At 37.4% G+C, this 12,766-nt stretch overlaps 1 protein-coding gene across 7 annotated transcripts in view; it reads left to right on the plus strand.

The window, feature by feature from the left end:
- TTC29 (tetratricopeptide repeat domain 29) overlaps positions 1–12,766 on the plus strand; it is a 668,675-nt gene that overhangs the window by 249,585 nt on the left and 406,324 nt on the right. For 6 of the 7 annotated variants that reach the window (XM_058721230.1, XM_058721227.1, XM_058721229.1 and 3 more), the window contains exon 2: positions 1,337–1,491. The gene's annotated coding sequence lies outside the window, so the exon portion shown is untranslated. Of the gene's footprint in view, positions 1–1,333; positions 1,492–12,766 lie in introns of all 7 variants that reach the window. The other variant, XM_058721224.1, reaches the window with a different exon arrangement.

Raw genomic sequence — 12,766 nt, forward strand, 5'->3', positions numbered from 1 at the left:
ATAACCAAAATAAAAAGTGAATTTCCTGATTTAATCCATTTCTTGCAAACCATGTTTTAAAAGCAGAATGGGATTCTCTCCTTCTCTCTGCCCCTCACCCCCTTGCACACACTGTCTCTCTCAAAATAAATAAGTAAACATTTAAAGAAAAAAGTAAAAACAATGAGAACACAGAGTTTAGAAAAATGTACGCTTTCTGTCGTAACATTTTTCAACCCCACGACAACCTAGGAGATACTATATAGACCAACAGACTGGATCCAAGAAAGCAAAGTAACTTGTCTTGTGTCGCATGACTAGCAAATGGCAGACGTTGGAATGGAACCTACTTATTTTGACTTCAATTCTTGTGATTTCAGTACTGCACATTTTTCTTCTGTTATTCCCAGGTTTTGTTAGGCTGCATAATATGAATGCTGCAGATCAACTAGACAAATATAATTCTGGGGCAGTATCCCTTACTGTGTGTTTTTAATTGAAATTCTTAATGTGCTCCAAGCCTCATTTATTTTATAATTATAACCTCATAGTTTCATGTTCATGGCTACTCAATATCATGGTTCTTTTAAAAGTCATAATCGTTGCTTATATGTCCATAGTTGTTAGGACCTAATGAGGGACTCAGTTAAAGATTGCAGAGTTGTAGCTCACTTAGTGGTTATAGCAGACTTCTGTTAAAAAGTGAGCTTCTTCTGTTGGAGATGGAATAATAGCTTAGAAATAGAAATTTTAAAATATTGTAGTGCTATGTGTAGTAATTTGTAGAGCTCTGCAAGATACTTGCTTTCAGCTTTTAAATGTTTATTTTTGAGAGGGAGAGGGAGAGGGAGAGAGAGAAAGAAAGAAAAAAAGAAAGAAAGAAAGAAAGAAAGAAAGAAAGAAAGAAAGAAAGAAAGAAAGAAAGAAAAGGAAAGAAAGAAAAGGAAAGAAAGAAAGGGAGAGGCAGAGAGAAAGGGATAGAGAGAGGACCCCAAGCAAGCTCCAAGCCATTAGCACAGACTCTCATGCAGGACTTATGCTCACAAACCGTGAGGTCATGACCTGAGCCAAAATCAAGAGTTAGACGCTTAACTGAGCAACCCAGGGCGCGCTCCATCGTTTTGGCTTTTAAAATGTTCCTGAATGCTGCTGTTCCAAAATGTGCAGTACAGAGGCAGTAGAGAAACCTCACGTTGAGAACAGCATCGTTCAGGGCAAATGACATTACATTTATTTACTCGTTGATTATTTCTTAGGAAAAAAGTTACTGCATTTAATGGGCACAGGAATCTGGAGCTGTTGAGTGTAGTCTTGACCAGATGTGGGATGTGACTCTCTCTGTTGCCTCCACCAGCAGTGCTTTAGGGGAGAAGAGATGTGCCAGCCTCACCCACTCATGTGGCAAGTTTCAACCCCATTCTACTGCGCTGAAGAAAATGAGCTGGTCGGCTGCTAGAGGTCAGAGGGAAGAGGTCACTGACCTTAAGGAGCTTAGAGTCCGCAGATCCAGAGGTAAGGAGCAGGGGCTGGTGGGAAGGCAGCCCCTTCATTAGTCAGGCTGAGGATCACTGAGACCCTCATGGAAACACTGAGTGGAAGTGTAAAGTGAAAAAGCAGTGTTGACTCAGCGTGACCGTCTCTATTACATAAACTAATGGGATGGCAATAAATTATTTTGTACTGAAATTCTTGTTGCCAATGTGCATGGTGAAAATTTATAATACCAATGCTTTGCACCAGATTTTTTTCCTAAACATGATTTATTATTGTAAGACATCTCTGCTTTAGGGTTGATTGGGGATAAGAAAAATAGAGAAAACAATGTAAGGAGAATCATGCTAATAAAAATAACACAATGAAAGTTGCAGTGTGGATGATCTACAGAAAGCCAGTCTGCTGATTCTACTCATAGATTCCTGTTGTCGTTTTCCCAGGAACTTCTGTTTTAATAGTATGGCAACAACTTATATTCTGTAGCACTAGGTAGTTTATAGAGTTCATTCCTGTGCATTTTTATCATGAACTGTTTAAACAACCCTATGACTATGACCTAGTCAGAGCAGATTTTTTATCCCCATTATACAGGGGAGTAAACTGGGGCTTAGGGCTGCAGTAAGGATCATCAATTAACGGTAGAGACTAGAACTTAACATCTAATCCAAGTGTCTATTACTTTCTGCCTTCTTACTCTGATTCTAAATCAAGTGTTTAAAAACATTGAATATGATCAGCAGTTGTATCCAGAATTGAAAACACACAACATGTTTGGGTAAGTAGTTATTTGGAGAGATAAGTGACCTTCAAATCCCCCACTCTGCCAAGCAACTGGGAGCGCACTTAGGAGTTTTTCCCAGCTTCAGAGTAAAGGATCCTTTGGGAAAATAATATTAATGGTTGTGGATCACCAGTCAATTTGACTGGTCCTTTTTTTTTTTCTTTAAACCAAACCATCTGGCAGCTGTATCTTATTTCTTCTTGCCGCCAATGGCTGGACCCACACACATTCAGACCTCACACAAAAATGCCAGTGTCTGCACATTTTCACTATGAACAGGCATTTTCAGTCAAAGCAGAGAGAAATGAGGCTCTGCCTGTCTGTTGCAATAACATTAATATTATCTCTGTACAGATGCTTTTAGAAGTACGAAGTTAAAATGCAGAGCCCTGGAGATGCCTGGAAGCACACATGAGAAAAGCACAGCCATTCACGGAAGACCTAAGAAACTGAAAATTTGCAGGATAAACTTTTCACCATGACAAAGTAGAGCAATGTCGCCTATTCCAATATGAGACTGACAGCAGAAAATAATGACAATAAAGTTAGTGTAGGGTGCGTTTATGATGCAGAGAGGTGGAAGAGGTTTATGTGTGTAGCTGGTCAGAATGAACCAGGATATTAACGACCAATGTAAATTTGGCCTTGGAGAATGAAAAGGCTGAAATCGGAGGGCAGCAAAGTCAGTCTGGTTATAGAAAAGCTGAGGAAGAGTAGATGTGAAATAAACATTCATTACAGGCCCCTTGACAAGCAAGACCGTTTATATTAGTGGATAGCCTTTCAGAATTCAGAGGAACAGAGGGTTGTCTTTGCAACCAATACTGAGTGGAACATGCTGAGTTAAGCTGGCAGGAGATGGTCTCACGCAGGCCATGGTGGGGCTGGGCGCACAGGAAATGCTGTTATCTGGGGGTCTATTGGCCCATTTCACTCATCCTTTCAACTACCATTAAAAGTAATGAAAGGATTACACACACACACACACACACACACACACACACACACACATCATACGTCATACGTGCTTGCATATTTATTTATTAGACTATTTTTTAAGACTCCCGACCCCCACATGTGCATAGCCTCCTGTTAGCAACATCCTCCACCAGAGTGGTACATGTGCTGTAATTGGAGCTACATTGACCTCCATCACAATCACTCAGAGTTCAGAGTGCATATTACAGTTCATGCTGGGTGCTCTGCATTCATTCTATGGGTTTGGACAAATGTATATTCACATACATCTGTTACTATAATATCGTACAGAGAAGTTTCACTGCCTTAAAACCCCTCTGTGTTCTGCCTGTTCATCTCTTCCCAACCCCAACCCTTGGCCACCACTGATCCTTTTACTGTCTCTGGAATAGTTTTGCCTATTTCAAATGTTGGAATCCTATAGTATGTAGCCTTTTCAGACTGGCTTCTTTCATTGAGTAATATTCATTTAAGGTTCCTCTATGTCTCTTCATGGTTTGTGTCCAAGTTTTGGTAATCATGAATAAAGCTGCTGTACGCAACTATATGCAGGTTTTTGTATGGACAAAGGTTTTCATGTCTTTTGGGTAAATGCCAAGAAGGATGATTGATGGATGGTATAAGAGTATATTTTATTTTGTAAGAAACTGCCAAATTATCTTCCAAAGTGACTGTACTATTTTGCATTCCCACTAGCAATAAGTGAAAATTTCTGTTTCTCCATGTCCTTACCATCATTTGGTATTGCCAGTTTTCTGGGATTTTGGCCATTCTAATAGGTGGGTAGTGGTATCTTGTTATTTTAATTTGTTTTTCCCTGATGACATATGATGTGAAACAGATTTTCATATGTTTATTTGCCTTCTGTATATCTTCTTTGGTGAGGGATCTGTTAAAGGTCTTTGACCCATTTTTTAAAATTTAATGTTTATTTATTTATTTTGAGAGAGAGGCAGAGAGAGAGGAGAGAGAGAATCCCAAGCAGGCACCATGCTGTCAGCACAGAGCCTGACGTTGGGTGAGATCTCACAAATGATGAGATCATGACCTGGGCTGAAATCAAGAGTTGGATACTTAACTGACTAAGCCTACCAGGCACTCCTGGCTCATTTTAAAATCAGTCTGTTTGTTTTGTTACTGTTGAGTTGAAAAAGTTCTTTATATATCTTGAATAACAGTCTTTTATCAGATGTGTCTTTTGCAAATATTTCTCCCAGTCTGTGGCTTATCTTCTCAGTCCCTTGACATTGTCTTTCACAGAGCACAAGTTTTTAATTTTAATGAAGTCCAGTTTACCCATTATTTTTTTTCATGGATTGTACTTGTGGTGTTGTATCTGAAAAGTTATTGCTATATCTAACTCACCCAGGTTTTATCTTGTGTTATCTTTTAGGAGTTTTATAGTTTTGTGCCTTATATCTAGGTCTGTTATCCATTTTGAGTTAATTTTCGAGAAGGGTATGAAGTCTGTGTTTCAGTCGATCTGTTTGCATGTGAATGTCCAGTTGTTACAGCCTAGTTGGGTGGAAAGATGATGTTTGCCCCACTGTTTTATATTTGCTCCTTTATCAGAAACCAGTTGACTATATTTATGGGTAGTCTATTTCTGGGCCCTCTATTCTGTTCCATGGATCTATTTGTCTGTTCTTTGACCAGTACCGTGCTGTCTTGATTATTATAGCTTCATAGTGAATCTTAAAGTTGGGTAATGTCATTCCTCCAGCTTTGTTCTTCTTTAATAGTGTTATGACTATTCTGGGTGTTTTACCTCATCATATAAACTTCAGAATCAATTTATTGATAATCCACAAAATAACTTGCTGGGATTTTGATTGTAATTTGATTGATTGGGATTGATTTGATTGTGATTCCATAGATCAAGTCTGAAAGAAATGACATCTTGACAATATTGAGTCTTCCTGTCAGTGAACATAGACTATCTCTCCATTTATTTAGTTCTTTGATTACATTCATCAGACTTTTATAGTTTCCTCATAGAGATCTTGTTCATATTTTGTTAGCTTTATACCTAAGTAATTTGGGGTGCTATTATAAATGGTATTTTTTTAAATTTCAAATTCCACTTGTTCATTGCTGTTTTGCAGGAGACAGATGGACTTTTGTATATTAACCTTGTATTCTAACCTTGCTACACTTGCTTGTTAGTTCCAGGAGGTTATTTTGTTGTGGCTGATTCTTTCAGATTTTCTGCGTAGATGATCATCTGTGAACAAAGGCATTTTAATTCTTTCTTCCTAACTGTATACCTTTTCCTTTCCTTTCCTTCCCTTCCCTTTCTTTCTTTTCTTATTACCTAGAACTCCCAGTACAATGTTGAAAGAGAATGGTGAGAGGGGATATCCCTCCCTTGTTCCTGATCTTTGTGAGAAGCTTCTAATTTCTCATCATTAAGTTTGATGTTAGTTATAGATATTTTGTAGATGTTCTTCATCAAGTTGGGGGAGTTTCCCTCTATTCTTAGTTTACTGAGAGTTTTTATCATGAATAGGTATTGGATTTTGTCAAATGTTTTTCTGCATTTATTGGTATGATCACGTGACTTTTCATTTATATCCTGTTAATGTGATGGGTTACATTAAATTGATTTTTAAAATTTTATTTCCAGTATAATTAACATACAGTGTTATATTAGTTTCAGGTATACAACACAGTGATGCAGTAATTCTGTATATTACTCAGTGCTCATCATGATACGTGTACAATAATTTTCTTCACCTATTTCACCCATGCACCCACCCACCTCCCCTCTGGTAACCATCAGTTTGTTCTATATAGTTAAGAATCTGTTTCTTGGTTTGTCTCTTTTTTCCTTTGTTCATCTGTTTTGTTTTTAAAATTCCAAATATGAGTGAAATCATATAGTATTTGTCTTTCTCTGACTGACTTATATCATTTAGCATTATACCCTCTAGATCCATCCATGTTGTTGCAAATGGCAAGAGTTCCTTCTGTTTTATGGCTAATATTCCATTGTGGGGTGTGTGTGTGTGTGTGTGTTTGTGTGTGTGTGTGTGTGTGTGTGTGTGTGTGTGTATACATATAAATATATCACATCTTCTTTATCCATTCATCTATTGATGGATACTTGGATTGCTTCCATATCTGTAAATAAAAATACTACAATAAGCATAGGGGTGTATATATCTTATTTGAATTTAGTGTTTTCATATTCCTTGGGTAAATACCCACTAGTGGAATTATTGGATCATATGGTAATTCTGTTTTTAATTTTTTGAAGAACGTCCATATTGTTTTCCACAGTGGCTGTACCAGTTTGCATTCCCACTGGTCTACCCAAGTGTCCCTTTTTTTCCACATTCTTACCAACACTTGTTATTTCTTGTGTTTTTGAATTTAGCCATTCTGACATCTCATTGTGGTATTGATTTGCATTTCCCTGATGATGAGTGATTTTGAGAATCTTCTCATGTGTCTATTGGCCATATGGATGTCTTCTTCTTTTTTACGTTTTATTTATCCTTTTGAGAGAGAGAGAGAGAGAGAGAGAGAGAGAGAGAGAGAGAGAGAATGAGCAGGGGAAGGGCAGAGACAGATGGAGACAGAATCCAAAGCAGGCTCCAGGCTCTGAGCTGTCAGCACAGAGCCCAGCGTGGGGCTCAAACTCACAGACCAGGAGATCATGACCTCAGCCGAGGTTGGACGCTCAACCGATTGAGCCACCCAAGGTTGTTTCTTTAAAAAAATGTCTGTTCATATCTTCTGCCCATTTTTAATTGGATTATTTGTGGGTTTTTTAATGTTGAGTTGTATAAGTTCTTTACGTGTTTTGGATAGTAACCCATTATTAAAAATATTATTTTCAAAAACCTTCTCCCATTCAGTAGGTTGCCTTTTAGTTTTGTTGATTTTTTTTTTTTGTAGAAGCTTTTTATTTTGATGTAGTCCTTCTTAGAGTTTATTTTTGCTTTTGCTTTCCTTGTCCCAGGAGATATATTTAGAAAAATATTGCATGACTGATGTCAGAGAAATTACTGCCTGTGCTCTCTTCTAGGGTTTTTATAGATTCAGATCTTACATTTAGGTCCTTAATTCATTTTGAGTTTATTTTTGTGTGTGGTGTAAGAAAATGGTCCAGTTTCATTCTTTGGCATGTGGCTGTCCAGTTTTTCCAACACCATTTGTTGAAGAGACTTTTTCCCATTGCATATTCTTGCCTCCTTTATTAAAGAATAATTGGTCACTTAATCATGGGTTTATTTCTGGGGTCTCTATAGTTTGTTCTGTTCTTCTATGTGTCTCTTTTTGTGACGGTACCATACTGTTTTGATTACTATAGCTTTGTAGTATATCTTGATATTTGGGATTGTGATACCTCAAGTTTTGTTCTTCTTTTTCAAGGTTGCTTTTGCTATTTGGGGTCTTTGTAGTTCCATACAAATTTTAGGATTATTTGTTCTACTTTGGTGAAAAATGCTACTGGTATTCTGATAGGGGTTGCATTAAATCTGTAGATTGCTTTGAGTAGTGTGGACTTTTTAATGATATCTGTTTTTCCAACTCATGAGCATGGATTATCTTTTTGTTTGTTTGTGTCATCTTCAATTTCTTTCATCAGCGTCTTATACTTTTAAGTGTACAGATTTTTCACCTCTTTGGTTAAGTTTATTCCTAGATATTTTATTATTTTTGGTGCAGTTATAAATGGGGCTTTTTTCTTAATTTCTCTTTCTGCTACTTCATTATTAGTGTATAGAAATACAGTGGATTTCTGTATATTGATATTTTTGTTCTGCAATTTTACTGAATTCATTTATTAGTTCCTAGTAGTTTTTTTGGTGGAGTCTTTAGGGTTTTCTATATGGAGTATCATGTCATCTGCAAGTAAAACAGACTCGAATACCTGGGATAAATTCCACTTGGTTGTGGTATATAATTCTTTCTATGTATTGTTGGCATGCATACTTGTTTAACTTCCTATTTACCTTTCTAAATCTATGAGTTGGAAGAGAAAATTTCCTAGATATTTAAAAAAATCTAAATATCTGCAACTGTTGGTTCATGTCATGGGCTAAATATGAAGTTTGCAGTTTCACATTCATTTTGATCCCTTTATTGACTTCTGCAGGTAACAAAGCTGAAGGTTTTCTCTTTGAAGAAGATGATGGTGGTGATTAGTCTGCAGTCTTGTACTTAACAGAAATTTGATGTTATGGTAAAAAATTATGTTCATCTTATTTCGAAGGATACAAACTATATTTTTAGGTAGGGATGTGATTTTAGGATTTCAAGTATGTGCCTTTTGTAAATATTTCACTACCTGATAATTCGTTTCTTTCTTTTCATTTTTTATTTTTTTATTTTTTTTATTTTTATTTTTTTTCATGAGTTTTATTTATTTATTTATTTTTTTAAATATATGAAATTTATTGTCAAATTGGTTTCCATACAACACCCAGTGCTCATCCCAAAAGGTGCCCTCCTCAATACCCATCACCCACCCTCCCCTCCCTCCCACCCCCATCAACCCTCAGTTTGTTCTCAGTTTTTAACAGTCTCTTATGCTTTGGCTCTCTCCCACTCTAACCTCTTTTTTTTTTTTTTCCTTCCCCTCCCCCATGGGTTTCTGTTAAGTTTCTCAGGATCCACATAAGAGTGAAACCATATGGTATCTGTCTTTCTCTGTATGGCTTATTTCACTTAGCATCACACTCTCCAGTTCCATCCACGTTGCTACAAAAGGCCATATTTCATTCTTTCTCATTGCCACGTAGTATTCCATTGTGTATATAAACCACAATTTCTTTATCCATTCATCAGTTGATGGACATTTTGGCTCTTTCCACAATTTGGCTATTGTTGAGAGTGCTGCTATAAACATTGGGGTACAAGTGCCCCTATGCATCAGTACTCCTGTATCCCTTGGGTAAATTCCTAGCAGTGCTATTGCTGGGTCATAGGGTAGGTCTATTTTTAATTTTCTGAGGAACCTCCACACTGCTTTCCAGAGCGGCTGCACCAATTTGCATTCCCACCAACAGTGCAAGAGGGTTCCCGTTTCTCCACATCCTCTCCAGCATCTATAGTCTCCTGATTTGTTCATTTTGGCCACTCTGACTGGCGTGAGGTGATATCTGAGTGTGGTTTTGATTTGTATTTCCCTGATAAGGAGCGATGTTGAACATCTTTTCATGTGCCTGTTGGCCATCCGGATGTCTTCTTTAGAGAAGTATCTATTCATGTTTTCTGCCCATTTCTTCACTGGATTATTTGTTGTTTGGGTGTGGAGTTTGGTGAGCTCTTTACAGATTTTGGATACTAGCCCTTTGTCCGATATGTCATTTGCAAATATCTTTTCCCATTCCGTTGGTTGCCTTTTAGTTTTGTTGGTTGTTTCCTTTGCTGTGCAGAAGCTTTTTATCTTCATAAGGTCACAGTAATTCACTTTTGCTTTTAATTCCCTTGCCTTTGGGGATGTGCCGAGTAAGAGATTGCTACGGCTGAGGTCAGAGAGGTCTTTTCCTGCTTTCTCCTCTAAGGTTTTGATGGTTTCCTGTCTCACATTCAGGTCCTTTATCCATTTTGAGTTTATTTTTGTGAATGGTGTGAGAAAGTGGTCTAGTTTCAACCTTCTGCATGTTGCTGTCCAGTTCTCCCAGCACCATTTGTTAAAGAGACTGTCTTTTTTCCATTGGATGTTCTTTCCTGCTTTGTCAAAGATGAGTTGGCCATACGTTTGTGGGTCTAGTTCTGGGGTTTCTATTCTATTCCATTGGTCTATGTGTCTGTTTTTGTGCCAATACCATGCTGTCTTGATGATTACAGCTTTGTAGTAGAGGCGAAAGTCTGGGATTGTGATGCCTCCTGCTTTGGTCTTCTTCAAAATTACTTTGGCTATTCGGGGCCTTTTGTGGTTCCATATGAATTTTAGGATTGCTTGTTCTAGTTTCAAGAAGAATGCTGGTGCAATTTTGATTGGGATTGCATCGAATGTGTAGATAGCTTTGGGTAGTATTGACATTTTGACAATATTTATTCTTCCAATCCATGAGCAGGGAATGTCTTTCCATTTCTTTATATCTTCTTCAATTACCTTCATAAGCTTTCTATAGTTTTCAGCATACAGATCTTTTACATCTTTGGTTAGATTTATTCCTAGGTATTTTATGCTTCTTGGTGCAATTGTGAATGGGATCAGTTTCTTTATTTGTCTTTCTGTTGCTTCATTGTTAGTGTATAAGAATGCAACTGATTTCTGTACATTGATTTTGTATCCTGCAACTTTGCTGAATTCATGTATCAGTTCTAGCAGACTTTTGGTGGAGTCTATCGGATTTTCCATGTATAATATCATGTCATCTGCAAAAAGTGAAAGCTTGACTTCATCTTTGCCAATTTTGATGCCTTTGATATCCTTTTGTTGTCTGATTGCTGATGCTAGAACTTCCAGCACTATGTTAAACAACAGCGGTGAGAGTGGGCATCCCTGTCGTGTTCCTGATCTCAGGGAAAAAGCTCTCAGTTTTTCCCCGTTGAGGATGATGTTATCTGTGGGCTTTTCATAAATGGCTTGTATGATCTTTAAGTATGTTCCTTCTATCCCGACTTTCTCAAGGGTTTTTATTAAGAAAGTGTGCTGGATTTTGTCAAAGGCCTTTTCTGCATCGATTGACAGGATCATATGGTTCTTCTCTTTTTTTTTGTTAATGTGATGTATCACGTTGATTGATTTGCGAATGTTGAACCAGCCCTGCATCCCAGGAATGAATCCCACTTGATCATGGTGAATAATTCTTTTTATATGCCGTTGAATTCGATTTGCTAGTATCTTATTGAGAATTTTTGCATCCATATTCATCAGGCATATTGGCCTGTAGTTCTCTTTTTTTACTGGGTCTCTGTCTGGTTTAGGAATCAAAGTAACACTGGCTTCATAGAATGAATCTGGAAGTTTTCCTTCCCTTTCTATTTCTTGGAATAGCTTGAGAATGATAGGTATTATCTCTGCTTTAAACGTCTGGTAGAACTCCCCTGGGAAGCCATCTGGTCCTGGACTCTTATTTGTTGGGAGATTTTTGATAACCGATTCAATTTCTTTGCTGGTTATGGGTCTGTTCAAGCTTTCTATTTCCTCCTGATTGAGTTTTGGAAGAGTGTGGGTGTTTAGGAATTTGTCCATTTCTTCCAGGTTGTCCAATTTGTTGGCATATAATTTTTCATAGTATTCCCTGATACTTGTTTGTATCTCTGAGGGATTGGTTGTAATAATTCCATTTTCATTCATGATTTTATCTATTTGGGTCATCTCCCTTTTCTTTTTGAGAAGCCTGGCTAGAGGTTTGTCAATTTTTTTATTTTTTCAAAAAACCAACTCTTGGTTTCGTTGATCTGCTCTACAGTTTTTTTAGATTCTATATTGTTTATTTCTGCTCTGATCTTTATTATTTCTCTTCTTCTGCTGGGTTTAGGCTGCCTTTGCTGTTCTGCTTCTATTTCCTTTAGGTGTGCTGTTAGATTTTGTATTTGGGATTTTTCTTGTTTCTTGAGATAGGCCTGGATTGCAATGTATTTTCCTCTCAGGACTGCCTTCGCTGCGTCCCAAAGCGTTTGGATTGTTGTATTTTCATTTTCGTTTGTTTCCATATATTTTTAAATTTCTTCTCTAATTGCCTTGTTGACCCACTCATTCGTTAGTAGGGTGTTCTTTAACCTCCATGCTTTTGGAGGTTTTCCAGACTTTTTCCTGTGGTTGATTTCAATCTTCATAGCATTGTGGTCTGAAAGTATGCATGGTATAATTTCAATTCTTGTAAACTTAGGAAGGGCTGTTTTGTGACCCAGTATATGATCTATCTTGGAGAATGTTCCATGTGCACTCGAGAAGAAAGTATATTCTGTTGCTTTGGGATGCAGAGTTCTAAATATATCTGTCAAGTCCATCTGATCCAATGTATCATTCAGGGCCCTTGTTTCTTTATTGACCGTGTGTCTAGATTATCTATCCATTTCTGTAAGTGGGGTGTTAAAGTCCCCTGCAATGACCACATTCTTATCAATAAGGTTGCTTATGTTTATGAGTAATTGTTTTATATATCTGGGGGCTCCGGTATTCGGCGCATAGACATTTATAATTGTTAGCTCTTCCTGATGGATAGACCCTGTAATTATTATATAATGCCCTTCTTCATCTCTTGTTACAGCTTTTAATTTAAAGTCTAGTTTGTCTGATATAAGTATGGCTACTCCAGCTTTCTTTTGGCTTCCAGTAGCATGATAAATAATTCTCCATCCCCTCGCTCTCAATCTAAAGGTGTCCTCAGATCTAAAATGAGTCTCTTGTAGACAGCAAATAGATGGGTCTTGTTTTTTTTATCCATTCTGATACCCTATGTCTTTTGGTTGGCGCATTTAATCCATTTACATTCAGTGTTATTATAGAAAGATACGGGTTTAGAGTCATTGTGATGTCTGTATGTTTTATGCTTGTAGTGATGTCTCTGGTACTTTGTCTCACAGGATCCCCCTTAGGATCTCTTGTAGGGCTGGTTTAGTGGT

Source organism: Neofelis nebulosa, chromosome 3 (genome assembly GCF_028018385.1).
Source record: "Neofelis nebulosa isolate mNeoNeb1 chromosome 3, mNeoNeb1.pri, whole genome shotgun sequence".
Classification (NCBI taxonomy): domain Eukaryota; kingdom Metazoa; phylum Chordata; class Mammalia; order Carnivora; family Felidae; genus Neofelis; species Neofelis nebulosa.